The sequence below is a fragment of the Pelodiscus sinensis genome, chromosome 7 (assembly GCF_052426305.1).
Source record: "Pelodiscus sinensis isolate ZL-2025 chromosome 7, ASM5242630v1, whole genome shotgun sequence".
NCBI classification, from domain to species: Eukaryota; Metazoa; Chordata; order Testudines; family Trionychidae; genus Pelodiscus; species Pelodiscus sinensis.
Window position 1 is genome coordinate 46,080,701 of NC_143058.1, and position 23,680 is coordinate 46,104,380.

The following is a 23,680-nucleotide window of genomic DNA, read 5'->3' on the forward strand; positions in this document are numbered from 1 at the left end:
CTAGGCCAAGCAGCGGCAGCTAGGCCAAGAGGTGCAACACAATAAGCTGCAGAGACAGAGTGAGACTACGGAGGAGAGATCTGCCAGGTACCAGTAGGAAGTAGCCCAGGGCGGGGAATAGATCCCCAAGTGCTCAGCATGTTGCGCTAGGATTCCCTGCTGAGTGAGCAGTGGATCTTGTCACTGCCAACAGGGACTTGGGCTGGCACCCAGTGGAGTGGGTGAGCCTGGGTCCCTCTATCCCTTCCTTATATACTCCCATGTTGAGGCGTTCCCCTTACCTATGGACTTAGGCTCTGGGTCATATTACCCTGAGTAGAAGGGACTTGCCTATGGACTTGGACCGCTGGGCTGTATTACCCTAAGTAGAAGGGACGAGAATATGGACTTGGGCAACTTGGCTGAAACACCCTGAGTTGAGGGTTGAGAGTACAAACTGATGCTGTTGAGCCGTACTGTAAACTGAAGTGGCAACAGGTGAGTCACTCAGCAGAAGTAGGTTAGGCTCAAGGGGCCTCCAAGGGTAGATCTCCCCTCGACACCATACCAGCCTGGTGCTCTTCACCCTCCATGTCAGGGTGGGCTCCTGGGACAGATCCACCTCTCCTTGTACCTGACTCCACATCTTCCTGAGGCAGCATGTGGGAAAGCATGCAGGGTCACAGCCCCTTCTCCGCAGCTGCTTTCAGCCACAGGGGAGTGGGGGAAGGGATGACTTGGGGCATGTCTTTGCAGAGCTCATCTCTTCCCCCAACTCCTCTCCCCTCTCGCTCCATGGCTGGTCCCCGCATGCCTGCACTGAATTGAAGGGCAGCTGACACCTCCAGGATGCTGCTAGCCACTGACATAAATCAGCCATCTCCTGTCCCCAGGCTGTGGTGTGGGCAGCAAGGGGATAAGGCCTATGGATGGACAGCGTACCAGGACCCAGGGAACCTTACTGCCAAGGCTTTGGTGAACCCAGCCAGAGAGGTGACTCAGGAGGGCAGTGTGCCTAGGGGACATAGTGTTAAGATGCAGGGGAAAGAAGGTCCTAAGCTTCTGCCCCATGGGTCTGCTGTGGAGCCTGCAGGTTTGGGGTGTGAACAGGCCAGAAATCACTCCCTCTGGCTACCACTCCAGAGCATAGCTGAGGACAAATAGGTTTTCCCCTGTTAGCACTGTGCAGGCTTTGGCACATAGAGGGCTCAGCTCCTGCTGGTCAACACTCCATGCCAGAAGGTCTTCCCAGGGTGCCAGCCCAGCCAGAGGCAGTGGGGGAAGGAAGGCGCCTGCCTACCAAGCTGTTGGTGAGCTGAGCACTCTGACCAGGGGCTGGTTCGCCGTAGTGCTGGGAGTGGGATGTGCCCTGTTGGGGGAGATATGGGGGAGCAGTGGGATTGGATTGAAGAGGTAAAGCAGGAGGGGAGGGGAGAACATTAAAGGCCAATGTGTGGGCAGAAGAGGTGACCAGTAACCATTTGGCACCAGCCTGCTCTCACAAGAAATGACAACGAGCATCCAGTGACAGCTAGAAATGTGATGGGAGGGGCAGAGCTCTGCTGTGGGACAGCCAGCATGCAGTGGGGGCTGTGCCGACAGAGCAGTGTGGGGAGTGTCCAGCACCGGATGTTGCAGCTTTTCCCCACACCAGCCTTGCACATCCGCCCCCATTGTTGCCCCTGGATATCCTTCCCCTTACCCACTGCTAGTGAGCAGGCTGCTGGCAAGCTGGGATCTAGCCAACACCAGGACCCAATAATACAGATTGGGTAGGGGGAGACAGAAAATATGGGACAATGTGCCCATTTTATGGATAAAATAAGGACATCTGCAGGTGGGCTTAAACACGCAACTGTCCCTTTAAAAATGGAACATCTGGTCATCCTAACCTTCAATCACACCAGGCGCAATGAAGAGAAGGGAGGGTTCATGCTGCACCCATTGTATGGATAACTGCAGATGCATTTCCTGAGAGCTCTGGCAGGAATTCTGAACAAATCAGCAAAATTCTTCCCAGGGTGCCCGCTACAGAGAGGTCCCTCCATGCTCTTAGCAGCCCACCTTGCACTAGAAGAGTCAGAATGTAGCCATGGTTATGCATAATTAGTCTATATGATAAATTACACACATTTTCAAGCAAATATTAGAGACCATCATTATTTGGAGCATTGCTACATTTAGCTACCCAACCCTCCCTACTATGATTGATGGAGTACTCACAGCCATAGAACACCTTTCCCTGGAATGGAGTGATTATTTCAAAAATGAACACAGTAAAAAAAAAGTGCACACGAATCAAACAATGCTAAACACTAGAGAGCATCAAAGTAGCAAGGACTGGAGGTCAATTACCAGACCATAGTGGTTAGTTGGAAAATTGTTTCAGACATATACTCTAAGGGTTTAAAGCTCCATCTCAAAATCCCTCAGAATTTTAAACAATTCTGTGTTAAATGAAAATTCCCAGAGAGTAGATTTTTCTTTTCTTCCCTCTTTACTAGTCTTTGACTCCAATGTCCAGCAGTGAATGAGAACTTATTGTGTGGAACACAACATGCCTGCTCATTGCTAAAGGACTGATTTAATAGCACCTATAAACAAGGCTCAAAGACAAAGATAACTGTAATGATGCCACTCAGGTCTAAACAAACCACAGGGTAAAATAGGATTGAGCAATATAAAACAGATTGTGTCAGTCCGTACAATTAACATTTTGACCATCAGAGGCAATTATTTTTCTCACCTATCTCCACCTCATTTCTGTCTCTTTCTCTTTCCTTGATGAAAGCAATTTCCTCACCCCCAAATCCAATGCATATTGTTTTGTAATGTACTGAGCATGTATTAAACAACTCCGTTTTGAAGAGTAGATGCTCTTATGCAAGTTCTCCAGCTGTTGAAGAACTAATAAAAGTGTATCCCTCATCATCCAAACAAGGAAAATATCTTTTCTGGCTAACAACTTCTAGATTTAAAAACAGAAACCTCAGTGATTATGTGCATATTTAGAATGTCACAATTAGAATATATTATTGTACAACTATTATATTTCTCGATAGTTTATCAATTAAGGTTATTTAATTGGGTACTGACTTCCATACTAAGGACTAGGTGTGTTGTGTGTTATCACTGGGAATTTTAAAATATATTCTTTGGTTAAAATACTATATATCTAATAACCAAATCATGAAAGTCTGCTTCATAGCTATTGGAAACAGCATCATAATCATAAAACCAAATTAATCAGTATAGTAGTTTGTTGTGGTTATAATTTTAGAGTAAAAAGTGCCTACATTAAGCTAAGTCTTAAATGTATCCAGCTAAGGGAGGCTGGCACTTATCATTATGATGTGTTCTCTATACAAGTTCCAGAGAAAAGTAGCATATTAAATTAGAGATATGAAAGACATCAAAAGTACATTCACAAAGCTGAGAAAGAGACAGCTAACATTGCATGGTGCTTCTGATCCACAAACTGGGTATTTTAAAGATATTTAAACATTGGAATGAAAAACTTTTCACACAATCCCATGTCTTATTTCCCACCTGAAATCCTAACACACATCATGTGGGGGCAGGTTCAATTAAAGAGGAATATCTTAATGGCAATTCCCCCACCTTTACTAAAAGCAAAAGAGAGTTGTCTCTCTCTCTCTTCTCCCTGGCCTGGAGGAGTGATGCCCTTCCATTTTCACCTCCTCTCATTCTCCTGCTTGATATCTGTTTTCCTTCCCATTCTTCTCCTTTTCTAGTCTCAGCCTCCCATGATGCACCAGTGTCATAGAACTCCTGTGATGCATGATGGCAATTTAATCAGACCATGCAGTAGCATGGAAGATGTAGTCCAATCAGAGAGTCCAACAGATAGGAGAGAATAGGGAAATGCAAAAGCTGAACTACAACTTCCATGAGGCATTGCTGCAGTTCTGGTGGACACAGATTAATGTTGACCTGAACCAAAACAAAACATTTAACTTCAGTTTGATGAACCGAGATGATTTTATTTGGTTTTCCATCAGGAAAACTGAAACTTTTAAAAAATAGACATTTTCTCATTTTCTGCTGGGAAATTTCCATTGGTATGTTTTCTTTTCCCCAAACAGCTCTACTCCTGGGTTCAAAGTAGCAAATAAAGATTTGGATGTGTGTGCATACTAGATGGTATAGGAGGCAGCAGGAAAGAATGGAAGAGGGGCAGAAATGAAGACAATGGATGTGGAAAGAATCAAGAATGGGGAATAAGGAAGAAATTAGAGAAAATGAAAAGACTATGGGGAAAAACACCACCAGATATAGGCAGATATTTCAGAAATGGGACCAAATAACTTTTTATATTAGACAGAACAAAGGACAGAGGAAAGGTGGAGTGTATTGCAAGAAGTAATGACAGGAAACTTGGGAGACCAACAATTGTAAAAGAATGGTTGGATAGAAAATCTGATGCAAACATATTGCGGTAAAATAAATGTTAATATTTGATTTAGCTGTTAAGGACATGATTATTTGGGAAAAAGCGTCAAGCATCTCGCTATACATGGGAGATGAATACAGGATCTTAGTATTTCTATATATAAGGATGGAGTTGACTTGGTTTTATGAAGGGTTGCAGCTTATAAGGGCCAGCTGCTAGCTGAAGGCAAGATGCTTTGTTTACCTGCACCTTCACAGATAACGGGAGAGCTCAGCTCCCATTGGCTGTGGATTGCTGTTCCCGGCCAATGGGAACTGTGGGAAGCAGTGTGGACCAGGACATTGCTTTCTGCAGCTCTCATTAGCCGGGAACAGTGATCCACAGCCAACAGAAGCTATGATCATCTATACCTGTGGAGGCGCAGGTAAACAAAGTGTTTTGCGGCCAGCTAATGGATTGCCCTTACAAGCCATGACTCAGAGTCTGAAAACTCCTGGTTTATACCTTGTTATTGCAGGCATTAGGCATGCTATTAAATATGATAGAAAATATGTAAGTGAGATCAAAGCGCATTGGTTCAGAGAGAGAGAGAGAAAGTGAGTTTAGGAGCACATTTGATTAACCCAGCTAGTAAGTTATCATTAACTACCAGATACTTTTACATTTTGTGTATACATAACTGAACTTCCTTAAATTTTTCTAAAATGTAGAAAACTTCCTTGGATATTTAATTTTTTTCTTTCAGTGTACACCTCTGGAGGTACCATTTTGATTCACATAGTCTTTTTCCAACATCCTCTTCCTATGTTGACCTATTTTAATCACTGAATGAAGTCAATTTTTGCTCCCCTTGCTTAGAATCCCAATGATTTAGGTAGGGAGCATGCTGATAGGGAAAACAAATCAGGATTTGGACCCTCATAATGATTTTCCTCATTCATCAGTTACAATGCCACCAGCAGGGCACCATCAAAATCAGTGTAGCCAAACTAATTTACAGCATCTGAGGGTTTGGCCCAACAAGTTCCAGCAGAGAATAAGCATAAAAGGCAAATGAATGCTTAAAGAACGAGGATTTTTCATCTCACTACTGAATGAGAGATGAGAAGTATCTTCTAGGTTAAAAGGATTATTTCTGAAGCGAATGGTTTTCAAAATGACCAAAAAGGCATTAACTATATAATGTGATACTGAAATAATTTTATTTAAAATATCACAGAATGGTTAAAAGCAGACAGTCTCTGAAGCTTGGTTGAGGAAGGATTACACGTGCCAGCAAACACTCACCTTGTCAAGGAAGACTGAAGATGACATACTTCTGAAAGTGGTGAGACTTCCACTTTATAAACACCATAAAAATGAAATGAGATACACAGCTCAGTGTATCTTAGTGATATACGGCTTTGTTTCTCTGCTAGAAGCATCACCTAATTCCCAAACCTCTGAAGATATAGACAATTGGAAGACTTCCACAAATTAATTTGCTAAAACAACAGGTAATCACGAAAATCATCTCAACATTTGGTGACAGGGAAGCTATTGAGGGCACCATGTTTATGGTCATGCACACCCAGTCACCCACACATCCTGTCATGGAAAACAAAGGATGCATATCAGAAAGGAATTGTTAGAAAACCATAATAAAATGCTATTAATATATACACAGGTAAATTAATTAATAGATAAGACACAGCCTATTTGATGTTGCTGCACCTTCAATAAATTTATAATAAATCCACTTGAGGCTTCAGGGTCAAAGAAATAATTCTGTTCATTGTCACACTGCAGGTATGCTGCAAATATTTAATGAAACAGACTAAATAAAGGGCCAATCCTATTCCTGCTAGAGATAATGTCAAAACTCCTATTGACTTCAATAGGAACAGGAATGGTCCTTAAATAGGGAATCACATTTTTCTTTTTATTTCCTATAGTGACATTGCCTGATTTTTTTTATTTTACACAAACACACATGCCTAACCTCTGGATATGGAATAGTTGAGGGAGAGATAATTATATACTATTAAGGTATCTAATAAAAATTAAATACTTTTTATAAATATATAGTAAATCTCCCCACATGTTGTGAATGTCAGACTGGTTTTTGCCTGGAGCTATTAGGATTATATTTTTCAGATTCTAGAAGAAAGGGTGAAATGCAACTCAACATGAGATTTAATAAATTACTAATACTATATTTATGAGATACACTTCCATCATACTCCATGTGTGTAAGGTGTGGGGGTGAGGCAGGTGTGTATGTGGAGATGTTTAAATCTATAAACATGAATGACAAAAGAACTTGTACTGTTGTATGCAGTATAGTCATAGCTGTTTTGATCCCAGAATAATAGCAAGACAAGATGGATGAGGTAATATTTTTGAATGGACCAGAAGGAGAATTCTGAGTTGTTCAAAAATTTCTCTCTCTTACCAGCAAAAGTTTCTCCAATAAAATATATTACCTCACCCATCTTGTTTCTCTAAAAGAAATTTAGGAAAATGTTATATGGTTCACCTTGCATGGTTTTTCCCAGGACACACAGCAGTAGTTAATGGTAAGATTGCACTGTGCAGCTGTCTGCCGGGTTGTTTCCCATCACATAGATCTGGGGGAACTGCTGGAAGTTTTGTGCATCCATCCTAATATCAGGGTCTTCTGTGCACCCTATAAACTCTTGCAGTTCTCACTCATTGGAACTACCTTGCCAAAATTGGGGGTCCATTGTGCAAAATCAGGGCAGACTACCTGGTGTTCTTCCATTCCCATGATTTCTTATATAACTTACTACAGCTAGTCCCCTGTTTCTTTTGGGCAGACCAGACATTCCAACACATTACATTCAGTGGCAGAGGCAATGGGGAACAGAGACTTCCCCCCTCTCCCCAAATGGTCTTTAGATGAATTAGTGGCCCTTTTTCAAGCATGTCATTTATTTATTTAAAATATTTTTATCCCACTTCTCTATTTAAAATATCTGAGGCAGCTTACAACATTTTAAAACACAATATATAAAAAGAAGTAGAATAAAAGATCCCAAGTACAAAGCATAAAACCTACTAAAACATTCTGAGAGGAGGGTAACACGCACGCACGCACACACACACATAAGCACCAATAAAAGCAGGGGTAAACAGGGTGACTCTAGCCTGGCACTGAAACAATGCCAGCCTCAGTGCTAAGTGAATGTCCTGAGGGAAGGAGTTCCATAGCTTGGGAGCAAAAGCTGAGAAGGCCTCGCTCTGCCTTATCTCCATAGGTGGAGGAACATGGAGTAGAGAGCCTCCCCAGCTGATTTTAATCCCTGGGTAGGTTCATATGGGAGGAGATGGTCCTTCAAGTATAATATAATATAATATAATATAATATAATATAATATAATATAATATAATATAATATAATATAATATAATATAATATATAATAACCAAGTACCATCCCTGACAGATTTGCCCCAGGTCCCTAAATGGCCCCCTCAAGGACTGAGCTCACAAGGCTGGGTTTAGCAAGCCAGTGCTCAAACCATTGAGCTATTCTTCCCCACTACTGGAAGCCAGTACAGTTGCCAGGGCACCAGCATAATGTGCACTATGTAACAAGTATTAGTTAGAACTTGAGCAGCCACATTCTGGAGCAGTTAAATTTTCTGAAGACTCTTTGAAGGCAGCCCCCAAGTAGAGCATGTTGCAATAGTCCAGTCAAGATGTGACAGGAGCATGAATCACTGTGGCCAGGTCATTCTTATTCAGGAAGGTTCACAGCTGGCGGATCAGCTGAAGCTGCCCAAAAGCACTCTGGGCCACTGAGGAAATCTAATTCTTAAATGCTAGAAAGGGGTCCAGGAGGATTCCCAAGCTGCATACCTGTTCCTTCGGGGGAGTGCAACCCCATCCAGAATAGGTAGCACACCACATTCCTGGACAGATGGCTTCCTGATCCATAGGACCTCAGTCTTATCTGGATTCAGCTTTAGCCTATTCAACCTTGTCCAGTCCATCACCGATTTCAGACACTGGTTCAGACTGATTGCTGCCACATCTGGATCCAATGTCACAGAGAAATAGAATTAGGTGTCATCTACAAATTGATGGTACCATCCTCCAAATCTCCTTACAACTTCTCCTAGTAGTTTAATGTAGATGTTAAACAGCATAGGGGACATGATGGAACCTTGTGGAACCCTGTAGCACAATTGCCACAGGGTCAAGCAGCAGCCCCCTAACTCCATCTTCTGAAAGCGTCCGAAAGGTAGGACCAGAACCACCACAAAACAATGCCTCCAATACCCAACTCCACCCAATGCTCCAGAAGCATATCATGGTCAATGGTATCAAAAGCCGCTGACAGGTCCAAGAGAATCAACAGGGACACACTCCCCTTGTCTATCTTTCAGTGTAGGTTGTCTACCAGGGTGACCAAGCTAGTTTCTGTTCCAAAACCAGGCCTGAAGCCAGACTGAAATGGATCCAAATAATCCATTTCTTCCACCAAAGCTTGAAGTTGCAATGCCACTGCCTGCTCAAGTCCTCAGCTTGTTTCACTCTACTGGGAATGAGAACATAGTTGCGGTAAGTAACCGTTGTGAACTTATAGTTCTATGTCAGGTTCAGATTAATCTGAAATGAATGAAATTTTGATATAAAATGTTAAAATGTCTCGAAAAATCAGGCCCACATAACTGTAAGAAATACATTCCAAAGCTTGGCAAATTGCAGCTAATAGTTGTTTGCTCCCTGTGGCTAAATATCCAGTGGCGTCAGTGGTTTATGTTCAGGCCTTAAATACAAGGTTGAAAGTTTATTTACTAAAATACTAAGCTACCTGCACAGTGTGTGCACACACAGAGTTCTCAGATGAGAACCATGGATGGTAGGTATCAGAAGCAAGGGGGGACTAAATCTCCCCAAACTACCAAATGCAACCCCCACACACTTCCCCCTCCAGTCCTCCTCCTGTTTCTAGCTCTGCTGGCTGTCCAGCCTTCCCATACTCTATGTCCAGGGTGGGGCTGGGCATTCCTGCCCAGCCTGCCCACACTCCGAGGATGCGGGGTGAGGCTAGAGCCAGTGGCCACAATGAGGGGGGAAACTGGGGGCATGGGACAGGGGCCCACAGCCACAATGGAGGGGTTGGGCTCTGGCATGGCCTGTAAAGGAAGGGGTAGGGCTCAGGAGGTTAGCCTCCCCAAGCCAGTCATACATCCACCATCCATAGCGATAATTGAAGCTTCACAGGACAAGGGGTTCATGTGACACTTTTTTTTGTCTGTTTGTTTCTGTTCAGTGTGGACTCAAACTCCTGAGTTTTGCTTTGCATTTTTTATTCAAAATGAGCACATACATTTAGTTTTACCTTCCGCTAAAACTAACATGTTGAACTTGAATTACCTACCGAAAACACTACAACTGCCCCTGATTCACTCAAAATATAGCCCAATCTTATTTGAAAGAAAGCCCAAGTTTTCAGAAAGATCTACAAATTTAGGAGAAACGTTTGGATAAACTGTGTCAAGATTTAGGTTTGTAATGAAACCTGGAAGATGATTTGATTCCCAAATAAAGAGATTCTCTGCTGATGTAAATCAACATACAGTAGAACCCCAGAGTTAAAAAACACCAGAACTGCAAACTTATCAAGCAAATACCTCACTTGTAAATGGAAGTATGCAATTAGGCAGCAGCAGAGACAAAACCAACATAAGGAAATATGGTGACTACTTTGTTAGATGTAAACTACTAAAAAAAATAAGGGAAAGTTTAAAATTTTTGACAAGGTAAGAAACTCTTCCTATGCGTGTTTCACTTAAATTAAGATGTTTAAATGAGCCTTTTTCTTCTGCATAGTATAGTTGCAAAGCTATATTAGGCCAAGGTTAAATGTAAACTTGAAAGAACAAGCACAATATTTTGTTCAGAGTTACAAACAATTGCTTAAGATGTTTGTATGTCTGAGGTTCTGTACCTCCACTGATTGAAGATGAGTTTAGAATTACACAGTTAAGACTCTCATCTAAAGACTCAGCATTTTCTTATTTTTGCTGAATGTCCATGAGCAGATTATTTTCTTAAACATATTTATTATTGCATTTTCCACAAACCTAATACACTTCAATGTATTACTTGATAATTTCAGCTCTACTGCTTTGTTGAGCTTAGTTACATAAATTGAATGGTGTTGTTTTTGCCTCTCATTATATAAGTATAATTCTTATTGGTTTCTTGATATAAGCATGTAAACTGCAAATTCACTTTCCACAAATATTCCTGCTAATAAAACACAGGCCATTAATACTTCCTGGAAGCAGACACAAAGGGAGCACAATCATGGCATAGAGGAATTCTTATTTAAATATGACTAGTTTTGCAAATTATGTAAAAATGCATATAGCAATGTCACTCTTCAAAGCAACGGTAGGCTTCTCTGATTCAAGAAATTCAAGCAAAATTTCCTGAGAATTCCTACTCATTTTCTAAATTACATTGGCACAGCATCAGTCAATGATCACCATATGCAATTTATAGTAATTAAATTCCATAAGTCATGAGACAAAGTGGGTGAGTTAAGATCTTTTATTGGACCAACTTCCGTTGGTGAGAGAGACAAGCTTTCAAGCTACGCAGAGCTCTTCTGTTGGTCCAGTAAAGACACTATCTTACCCACCTTGTGTCTCCAATATCCTAAGACCAACATGGCTACAGCAATACTGAATGCCATAATTTGTGCTCATTGACAGTAAAGTTTCATAACTGAGAACCTGAGTAGGACTGCACCTTTGATACAGGTATTACATTATAGCCTGATGTGTACTAGTGCCAGCTGCAATCTCTCCTGTGAGATGCTATACACCCTTAAACCTCTAAAAGCTCTAAACTTGCTTCCACTGAAGTTAAAGAGAAAACTTGCATTTATGTTAATGGTTCAGAACGAAATCCTAAATAAACTGTAAGGCTCCTGGAGGGAGATTCATGGTCATTTGGAAAATACTGAAAATGACTTGAGAAAAGAAATGCTAACCAAGATTCATAGCATGAGCTCTTCAAAGACCCGAGGGAATAACCTAAGGTGGCAGCTAGCAGACATTTAGTGCTATCAACATTATTAGTGGAATATAAGAATAAAACTGTATATTTAATGTTTAAAAGGTTAGCAGTGTCTCCTAAAATTAGTCTTATTTTCAAAGTTTGCATTTTCTGTCAAATGCACTAACAAAGCATTGCTTTTATCTCTCTAACTCATGTAAAAAAACCAATTATTTTGCATCTCATTCTATTTCTCTTTTGCTGCATTTTCAGTCCAGCGTTTTTATCTTTGAAGATAGTCTAATATGTAAATAACTCTCCAATCACACTCCAGAATCAAAAGGAGGTATTAGGAATTGAAATCAATTTAAATTTATCATAACTTGATAAGAGTAGAGTGTGTTTATTTAAATACTCTACTGTTGTTTTTTCTTAAGAACAGGCAGCGCTGAAGTGCAGCTATAAGTCTGTTTACACCACACAGATATCAAATTGACTTGCTAATGGTAACTTTTATTCGGTATCCATGGGTTACTGTGTCATGTGATTTGACATCAAGTACAGACAGTGCTGATTAGTAGCATCCAGTTCTGTCCATCTCTGTGCATCACTGAACCATCTGGTCATTTATTCACTAATAAGCCCCTAATGGCCCAAATATTCACCGGCCTGTCATTGTGACATGGCATAAAATGCCTACATCTTTCAACTTGCTTTGACGTGTTGCTTGTTTCACATCAAAACCCGTCATTTACAGGAAAAGAGCTCAGAGGGGTAAAAACTTGACCTAATCTGCAGTGTTAACACAAAGACAGAGGCTTTGTTATCTGGTAGCCTGACTGAAAGCATGTAAATGGGCATGAATTCATTTTGTACATTTTTCCATTCTCATTTTACAACATTCTTTAAGTTTGATATCATTCCTAATATGGCTTTTTATGTATGTAATGCTTTGAAATATCTTTTATAAAATCTGTTTATATGTTAAGGAGTGTTTTAAAGGAAACTGGATTTTCATAGACACTTGTGCAGCCTTTTATAAATAAAATAGGTATAAACCGAACTGCAATAGGGAGCCACATAACTTTTATTAACCATTCTATTAAAATTTTTCTGGTCCATCATTTTACTCCCTGTATTTCTCCAGTTCATTCTTTCCCCAAAAAGTCAAGTAGCCCGTATAATATTTTCTGAGGATGGGTTAGCCCTGGCTACTTACAATGTTACATTTTAATTATATTTCACAGAACACGTCTACATAAAAAACCTCAGAGCATCTTTCTACATGGGAAAAACAAAATTCATTCTTGCTTGTACCCATAAGTGCTTGATTACTAGGAAATCCCCTACTTCTATCCCTGAAGCACAGAACCACCAGAGAAGAAAGAGGTCACAATCAATGCTTTTTTATTTTATGTTTTTTTACTGGATATGGACATAGTTAAAATAGTTTTAAAAAGCAAACACCCATTAAACTAATTGCTGTTGAAATCTTGGTTAATACATCATTAAAATGTGATTAAAGCATGATGTAATTGATTGTAACTAGAACAGTTAGGGTAGTTTTATAGCTCTGCAGTCATTGAAATGATGGGACACATAATTCACCCAGTATGTTACCTTCACTTGATGTGCACCTCTTTGGAGCCCTGGTCTATTGGAGTATGCACACTTGCTTCAACAAAAAGTTCCATTGTGTTTCTGCCTGATTAGCTGCCCATACGGTGATAAATGACAACTTTGATTTTTTTAAAATGTGTCTTGCTAAATGTTGTTTTGTTTTATATTTTACATGGACACTAAAATAGTCCCATTGGTAGCACTTATTAACAACATGAGTGCTACTAGAAAGAAATCCTATTCTGTGTTTACTAGTAGTTCTTTGCCGGAGAATTTGGGTAGCTAATGAACCAGTCTAAGTATTGCATCTTCATGCTGGAGATTCATAAAGTTAAAATGAATAATAGCATTTTAAATGTGTATGACGGGATAGGACAGTCCAAACTCAGAGTGTAGGAACAAGATTAAATATTCAAATGTTACTAATTTGGGATTCTTTCCTCACCAAAGCCTCGCTGGAATATTATGTTACCCTTAGGGGCAACAATAAACACATTGACTCCCATTTTGTAAGCTACTGAAAACAGCTCCTGCATATTGCTCAGATCTCTTAACACCCTTCTGAGTCAATGGGACTTGAAGCTGCTAACCAGCTCACAGGAAGTGCTCAACACCTTCCGGGATTGGTCCATGGGGTCTGGTATTTGAGCACTCTCAATTCCCTACTTATTATAATATGCAATGAAGCAAACAGTGCTAGAGGCATGTAGGGAATGGGTTTCCCATCCTGTGAAAATTTTCAAACTTTTGAGAATTTTTCCCATTAAAAATAAGAAGGAAAAGTAAAAATCTTGAACATTTTTGTCAGCCAAAAATAAAAATCAGTGCAGGTCTCTCAAAACATTTTGTTTAATTTTTGACTACTTTTAAAAACATTATTTAATTTTACTATAGAAAGTTTACTTTTAAAGACTTTATTTTTACTAGAATTATCTTAAATGTAAAATGTAACATCATTTTGAGCTAGAAAATGGTATGTTTTAATTTTGAAAATATTAAAATGAAATGATTTGACAATTTTGATTTTTTCCAAACATTTGTCAAGTGAATACCAACCCTTTCCTGTGAAAATTTTAGTTTCAAAGAAGCAGTTTTTTCCAACAGATAAATATCTTCATTTTATTGTAGAAATGCATGGGCAAATTCTCTATAGAAATAAAGTGGCTCATTTCTATTGAATTCAATGGAACTGCTCAATTTTTACCAGAAAAAGAATTAGGCACATAATATCAATTTAAAAAAAACATAGCTATTTCAAATACCAGGCTCACAGGCTGAAAAGCTGGAGACCACTTCCAACAAGAACTCTTAACCTCAAAATGGCAGGAAACCAGGCCCTTCCATTCAAACAACTTTCTTTACAACTGTCTGGTCATTGCTTCTATGCCACAGTGTACCCATGCTTTCATAGCAACCTTTCCCAGCATGCTTTTCTCATTGCTGACTCTATGGTGACTTGAGACAAACAGCTGCAGCTCTAACATGGCCACAGGGCAGCTAACCTCAGCTTTCCTATCATTTCAGCTAATAAGCAATGACAATAGGTTTCCTTTTACTTGATCCTTTGAAGTGGCAGCCTCACAATTGCATGTATACAGAACTATCCAGCCAAAGATCACAAGCTACTTTGTGGTGATGGATACACAATATCCACTTTTTAAACAGATAAGGTAACTGAGGCACACACAAGCAGAATGAAGGAGGTTACACAGCAAATCAGTGAGTGTAATCCAAGTACTCCGACTCTCATCCCTATATACTACGTCTTCTCCAAACTCCTTTTGAAGCTTTGAGTTTTACGCCCTTTAAAATAAAGAAATACCAATATTTTTGCAAAATTAACAATACAAACTATACCCCCTGAACATGAACTGCAGTTATTTTTTATTGCACTTTTTAATTCAATGCAGTAGCAGTGACATTCCTTGTTACTGCCTAATAAATCTATTGCAATGACTTCCATTCAAATGAGTGGGAAATTGCTACCCATCACCTAAATGGAAACCAACAGCTTAAGAAAACAAGAAAAAAGATATCTACATTAATATTAAAAGTCAGAGATAGGTCACATATTTTCCACACTCTGTGTTTCATGCAAAACATGTTTTGCACATGTTAATGGAAATACATGCTTGAAAAACTGGTACTTGTGCATGTAACTACAATGATTATCCTGAAAATTCTAACAGTGTTCCTTTTCTGCATAGGCCATTTATCATGATATTTGCAGTATTCCCTATATTTAGATCTCAGTTCTCAAAGTAGATGCATTTGCTTCAAAACATGTGTAAGTCATCATAAAATTACAATAAGGCTAATTTCTTGCAAATAAAGATGGTAACATTTATAATGACAACCATACCAATTACAACTTGGTATAAAAATGCCTATTTACATGTACAATTGTTTACTTTCTATTACATAATGATAGAAACTAAAGTTTAAGCTTTCATGTTCAAATAACCACACCATGTTCCATGTTCTGTGAAATGAAACAATGTTTATTAACACAGCAAAAGTATTGTTACACTAGCCACAGTGCAATTAAAAAGTGTCAAAAATAACATGATTTTCTAATAACAAACACATTGTTACTACATACCTAGATACGAGATAATATTGATGGAATTCAGGTATAATATTACTCCATGATTGTTATCAGGAAGAATTAATGTGTGATCGCCAATTTAATAATGTCCAAAATAGCATCAAATATATGATATGAACCAATTACCTTATCATAGTGATAGAACTGGTGATTTGAGATGGGGGGAGCCTATATTTTTAAGTGAGCCTGATCCATGCTTCTAAATTACACCCACAGTTATTAGCTGTGACTTTGTGAGTGAAGTTATTTGCACCTGCAGGTGATTACACTCACAAAATTCCTGACATAACATTGTGGGTGCAGTTTTAGAGGTTGTTTTTTGAAAATATGAGCCACATTATTATCATTGCAGTGATAGCACATGTTTTAATGGGCAATAAACTGGAGCTGAAACACACATTATCAACTTCTCTGTATGTGCTTGTTCAAAGCTATCTGCCTCCTAGCACAACCAGACCCACTAATCACTCACAAATGATTTGGTCACATGTTTGCTCCCTGAAATAATTAGCCAACAAAGGTGCTTATACCAGGGTCACCAGCAGGCTACCAAGACATGATTGTTATCAGGAAACTAAGAGACTCAAATGAAATATCTGTGGATGTTTGATCCAGTGTACACATAGGCACCTCTCTGCCATGAGGAGAAAACAGAAAGATGTGAGGGAAATTCGGCATACATACCACATGTATTTATATTAAATAGGGGCTCTAATAACTATTGCAAACATGCACTTAATACCACTATATCTGTTTACCCTGCTAAGTAGTCTTTTTATTATTTTCTACGAGAATACATTCTTCACTTTATATCCTTTTAAAATTATTGTGGGAAGGGATATAATGGAGCCACAAGAGGGTCCTAGAATGACAAGAATTCCAGCAAGCTACATTTCTGCTGTGATAATTAAATAAAGCAATTACATGATCCATGAGAGAGAGAAAGAGCTGTTGTAGGGTGTAGCCATGGGATCCTCAAATTGGTCACTGCTGAGGAGAGCATAAAACTTAAGACCAGTGTCAGCTGGAATGCCTTAAAACAGCCCCTCCACACACACACAAAAGTAGCTGAACAAAGCACAGACTGATTCACCAATGTTCACATATGTTTCTGTTAGTAGGGTGGGCTGCAAAACAAGAATTCTGTTTTACAAAACTTTTGAGATTTTAACATATGTTTCCATTCTGATGCAGAATGGAACTAAACTTTTGATTTTTTTCAGAAAAATGTGCATGTATGTGTGTGAGAGAATGAGACCCAGAATAGCCAATAACCTGTTGATTAGGTGCCCTTAGGTGAGAAAGACTCAGGTTCAAATCCCTCCTCTTTCAAATTCAGTACAAGAATTCAAACCTGGGTCTCTCACATTTCAGTAAGTGCCCTTACAACTGCTCTCTCTGTTGTTTAACTAGTCATTTCATTCTGAGCCTGAGAAAACTTCCTGATATGAAGCCTAGACACCTGTATGAAATTTTCTGTCAACATATCAATATTTTCCAATGAAAAGAGTTTTGTAGAAAAAGTTTCCAACCAGGTCAACTTGCTATGCCTGCACTAGGTGAGCACTGCAGTCCAGATGAGTACAACCTTCCCAGTGATATTATACAACTGGCTGATGATGTAGTGTCATTCCCAAACAGAATGGCTTCTGAAGGAGGTAGTTCTGAGTTTGCTATCCAAACATGGCAACTCTTCCTGGTTTAATATCTTTAGCCTATGTTTTCAAAAGAGGCCTTCAGCTTTGGATCCCTCCATTTTTGGGAGCCCAACTTGAGATACGTTTAGCATTCACAGAGGTGCTGGACCCTCAGACTTCATCCAAAGTTAATGGTAGTGATAAAGGCTCAGCACTTCTGAAACAGAGCTAGACATGCCTCAGATGAGACATTCCCTGGCTAAGTCAAAATAAGATCCCACTTCTGAAAAAATCACCTTTGTAAAATCAGATCTCACACACACAAAGCCCTTAGCTGCCTTATATGAAAAAGTACTGTTGTATATTGCATCTGCTAGGGAAAGATACAAAGGTTCCATAAAATAAAATATTGGAAAACTTTACTTGGGCAAAAATCTCCTTTTAAAATGGCTGTAAGGAAAGCTTTCAGAATGTGGACCACACTGGTTAAACTTTAAATGCTCACTGCTGGACTTCTGTATGTGGTACACAGGTTTTGCCACGCTCTGGGCAATGTGTGTGTGTGGGGAGGGCGGGGGGTTCTGGTGGTGTTAGGGCAGCCTGTCCTCAGCACTGCCCAGATTGCAACATGCAGGACTCCAGCAACAGTTTAAAGGGCCTGGGCCCTATTAAATCACTGTACCTTGGGGCAGGCAACTGCCCCTTTTCTTCCCCCTTCGCTTCCATCAGTGTCCCTGGGCAGAAAACAAAGCCACAATTTCTGGGGGCAAACCATCCCAGTTTTGTCTGATCTCCCTTGCTCCCCACTCTTACATGTATATTTGCACCTAACTTTTGCAGCAAAGCCAGCTGTAGAAGAGCCAACCAGCAAAGAGGAATCACTTTCCTTTTTCCACCTTTCTGCACTTACAGTTTCTAGGCAAGACCAAAAGTGGAAGGGAGCCAAAACAACATGACAGCAATTCGTGTCATGCTATTTCTGACATTTCTGGCAATGAGAAATGCTGTACAATAAAACTCATACTCTTGAGATTTCCTGCTGAATTCTGCACTCTCAAACGTGTGGGAAGTTCAGATGAGCATACAAACCTTTGGGTGTACATTTGAACAGAACCAAAACTTAGCCTATTGAAGTTTTGCTGTCACTTCATCAAGCCCATGTAGAGCTTACAAAGGTTTTTGACTTAGTCTGCAGAATTGGGCACCCAATCTGCTGCAGTCTATCAATCCTTCTATGAGGGCATGAAAGGGACTTCTAATATATGTGTTTAAGAGTAGTATGACTGATCAGACGGATACCTCTGAAATCCACTGTGACGTTTTGATCCTTGAACTCTTCAGTATATTTTTTCTCTGTGTCTTCTTCATGCTTTCTCATCTAGCACTGAAAGTATACATCTCCATATGCAATCAGATGGAAAACTCAAACTTTTCAAATTTATAGCAAAAATCAAACACTTCAATGCTGATAAAAGAACTTTGTACCAATTACGGAGAGCTCATTACACACCATGAAGAGGAGCTTCAGGAACTTTGCACTAGCTTGTGTTACATTTGGACTTACTATCATTGTAAAGAAGACAAGGTATATTCACTGCACCAGAGGTTTCAATATCTAATGGCATGCACAAATATGTTCTGCTACCTAGGATCAACTGTATCAGAATAATTCTTGCTTTAGAATGGTAGCTACCATATTTGGCCAACTAACCAAGTTCATTTGGAATAACAAGAAACTATAATAGAAAATCAAGATATGGGTCTACCAGATGACTGCTACAATCATGTTCCTGTTCAGAGCAAAATCTGGATCAACTACAGCAGGCATGAAGGAAGAGGAAACATCTTTACCTGTAATCTTTGCCATTTTCCAGATATCAAGTGGGAAACCAAAGTTCCTGATACCAAAATACTCACGAAAGCAAAATTGCCAAGTCTAATGACTATTCTTAAATACTACTCTATAACACACACATCTCCATTGGCTTGGTCATCTTCACTAGGTGGATGATAGATGCATTCCAAAGGGTCTCCTGCATGAAGAACTTGCCAGTGCTTGAAGGCCACTGGACCAACCTATGTTAAAGGACCTTTACAAGTGGGACTCACATTCTTTTAACATTGACACAGCAAGTTAGCAATGACCAATAGTGGAGGGCAGAGCCAAAGAGCCCTAGGGAGCCAAAGAGTCTAAAGAAAGATGATCAAGAAACAGGAAAGAGAGTGAACAGGAAAATGCAGCAGGCTTCAAACACTAGTAGTGCACTGGCTTCCTCCTCTGGTCCCATGCCACGTACCTGAATTGTTTATGGCAAGGACTGTCCTTTGAAAATTGGACTGTTTAGCCACCAATGATACTACAGCATGACACACAGAAACTGAACTGCTGCTTTTGTGTTTACGCCATTGTCTTTTGAGATGGAGGGCTGCCATATCAAATCCACATCATGTTACTTTCCTTCATTTCATGCCTCTCAACCCTAGATTTAAAGGTGCTCTTAAATGTTATTATGATTACTCCTTGTTCTCAAAACATTTTTTTCAATTATCAGGTTCTTTTTTTTAGAACAGGCCTTGATCTTCTTGCTGCATTGTTTGTTTGTTTGTTTTTTAATAAAAAGAAGAGCTGGAGGAAAATGGCCCCTAGTTTGGCTTAATTCCAAAACTGATTATCTGAGATTAGCGGCCTGTACAAACATTGCTGATTTTAAGGAATTAGGTTTCCAAAGCAACTGCAAAATCATGAGATTTTCACAAGGCTAATGACAGCTAAAGCAGAATTGCCTTTGTAATTCTAAATTCACTAGGGGAGGCAGGTGGGCCCAGAGTAGAAGACCCTCGGAATCCAAACTTTCAGAATTTCCAATCACTCATACGGTTGGGTGTAGGGTTCTATGTTATACAGTATTAGCAATTTTTCTTTGTTCTCTTTCATTCTATTTTTCTTATTAACTACCCCCACCACTTAGACCACCCTAATTAGTAAGAATCCTGCCATTGTTCCACACACAGAACTCTCATTGTTGTCAACATGGAATACATATTATTTAGTTGAGCATTTTAAAAGTAGTATCCCATTTTGTCTGCTTTGTCTATTTAGACTGTAAGCTATTGGGGCAGGAGCTATCACTAATAATCAATGTTTCCTATAATTTTTTCCATCTATGGACAGAAAAAATGTGTTTTATGCACTGAGACATGTGCAGTTGTGAACTACCAATAGAAACACATGCTGCCAGCTATGGGAGGCTGTGCTAATCAGTTGGGGAGCATTTGAATCTCTCCTCGGTGGTCGCCAAAGTGCCCAGCTTACAGGGAACACTGCTATGAATGTACAACCTCTAGTACAATGGGACTGCAATCACACTTAAGGCTTCCAAATTCTATTATACTACAATAAAAAAACCAACATTAATACCTCTATACTGGTTTGCTTTATAATGGAGACCTTTGAAAGATTGTGCTTTGTAATCTCAAGCTGCTACAGGTGGGACCTCGCTGGACCAGCACCGTTGGGACCTGAGTGGTCACAAACCATAGAGTTTGCTGGACCAGAGAGGTCCAGGCTCCCCTCCCAGCTATTGGCCCTGACCACTCCCAGTCCCAGTTGGGTATGCACTCCAGCCCCGACCGTCGCCCTCCCCCCCAACCCCTACTAGCTCCTACCGTCGGCCTTGGCTGAACTCCCAGGGTATGTCTGTTGCCAGAGGCATGTAAATTAGACTACCCGACATAGTCAATGAAGCCGGGATTTAAATATCATTAAAATAAAAATGGCCGCTGTGCTGTGCCGGCTCAGCTGATCGTCAGCACATCGCGCAAGTCAAGACGCGGATCAGTCGACAAGGGAAGCCTTTGTCGACTGATCTGCATCTTGACTCGTGCGCCGTGCTTACGATCAGCGAGCTGGCACAGCGCGGCAGCCATTTTTATTTTAATGAAGCCGGGGATATTTAAATCCCGGCTTCATTGACTATATCAGGTAGTCTAATTTACATGCCTTTGCCAACAGAGGCATGTAGTCTAGACATACCCCCAGCTGCCAGCTCAGGCTGACTGGCTGCCAGCCCTGCTGGCCTGGGCTGTGCTCCCTGCTGCTGGCCCTGGTTGGGGCTGCACTCCTGACCTCTGGCCCAACTGGAGCTGTGCTCCCCACCGCCAGCCCCACTGCGGCTGCACTCCCCACTGTCAGCCTAGCCTGGACTAGGCTCCTGAACTTGGCCAGCCAGGGCTCTCTGGTCCAACAATATCCATAGTTTTGCCAGACCACGGAGGCTGCCGGACCAGAGGGTCCTGGATTTTAGAGCTTCAATCTATATATACATGCCATATATTTAGTATAGATATCATTTGCTTCCAGATTCTATTCACAGTGCTGGTTACCATCTACTCCATAAAGTCTTAGGTGGCCAGGGGAAATACGGCCCACCGTGTTGCTATTGCTGTCCACAGTTAGTAGCAGCAACATTCTCAAAGAAGAGTCCGTGCCTTGGTCTAGGACTTTCTCCCTCCAACAGTTGACCAGTTAGATTTTTAAAAAATCTTGTGGTGGCCACTATATCTGAACTCTGCTGTCATTTGAAGACACACTCAAGACTGACAAAGAGGTAGGAATTTCACACAAATGATGCGATGTTCATGGGGCTGTGGCCAGGATTACTCAAAGATGTGGACTCTATCCTCATTGCCCATGTTGTGAAACTCGGAATTTAACAGGGTTCAAAAAAGAGCTAGATAAATTCATGGAGGTTAAGTCCATCAATGCCTATTAGCCAGGATGGGTAGGAATGGTGTCCCTAGCTTCTGTTTGTCTGGAAATGGATGACAGGAAAGGGATCATGTGATTATTACCTGTTGTGTTTACTCCCTCTGGGGCATCTGGCATTTGCCACTGTCGGCAAACAGGATACTGGGCTAGATGGACCTTTGGTGTGACCCAGTATGGTCGTTCTTATGTTCTTATGCCCCTTGTATGATACTGCAAATGTCTTCTTGTGGATCATCTTTTCTAAGCATGGAAATACATAGAACGTTTAGGTTAGATGTTTCCATACCAGACATTTTTTATGGGAATGAGATGCTATGACCTGCTCATAGCTTCCCCAGTTAATTTCTTCCACAATAAAGGAGCTCTTAGTTTAGTTTGTAGCCAACAACAGCAAATTGTGCAATATATGAGGACCAGAGAGGTATCCGTTTGAAGGTATAAATCACTAAAAGGGGAAGAATTAATTTCTGTTTAATAATTTGTACACTTTTTTTTAATTTCCATTACCTTGTAAGTACAAATAGAGCTGGGCAGAACTCAGGACACACAGTTGGAATTGAGAAAATATTAGATAGTGGAATGTAATTCACATGAAAAACAAGCTAGACCAGTGAAGTAGGTTATTCTTACTTATTCATACACTTGTCTGTAGAGAAAGCATAACTGGTTGGTGATTTCCTGTGGCTCAGTCCTTTGGGAGAGTTTATATAGGAAACATTACTGTAGCTAAAAGCGTATCAATCTCTAAGATACTCTGCTAAGGTCAGAAGGCCTACTGTCAGTTGCCTTAATTTATTATTGAATTCTCTAAATCTAATGCATGAACGTAAGTATTCACTGATTGTAAATTACAGTTTCTACTTTAAGGAAATAACTTGTTGGAAACAGTAGCAAAAAATCAAATTGCATCAAGCAAGACAAAATGAACATATAGAACATCCACTCTATTAAACAATCAGTTTCAGGACTCCATTAAATAGATGATGATTTTTGTTTTACAGGAAGGTATGCTTCCTCTTTTTTAATTGCCATCAGGAGTCTATGAAGAAATGACCATATACCCACCTTTTATTTTACTAACCTGTAATTTAATCTTTTACAGGGGAATAATACTTTTTAGCATTCAGAGCGTAAACTATAAGCATTATTTACTTTTTTCACAAACTTATAAAATAAGTAGTTGCAAAACTATCCAAGCATTTATATCTTACACAAATCCATTGTTTTCATAATGTTCTATGATGATAAACCATTCCAACATGTGGGTCACAAAGATGAGTTTCAAAATCACTAAGTAGGGAATGTCTTTATAAAATGTTATAGAACGGGTAACTGAGAAACTAATATATGTTACAGACACAAATTTTATTTTATTTACTGATGGGCATTTAAGTGGCACTCATCACAGCACAATCTAAGGGCCTCACAAATGTTATTAAAAGTCAAAACACTTGTGAAATCACAGGAATTTAGGCCTGTTTGTGGTACATAATATCACAGAAATAAACAGAAAAGATTGTAGGGACCAGTATCCACCTCACCCTGTCCTTTGCTGACAGGCAAGATGGAATATGATCACCTGAGTCTAACAGATGTTCCATAATTTGATTTCCTTATAAAATAATACTTTCTAAG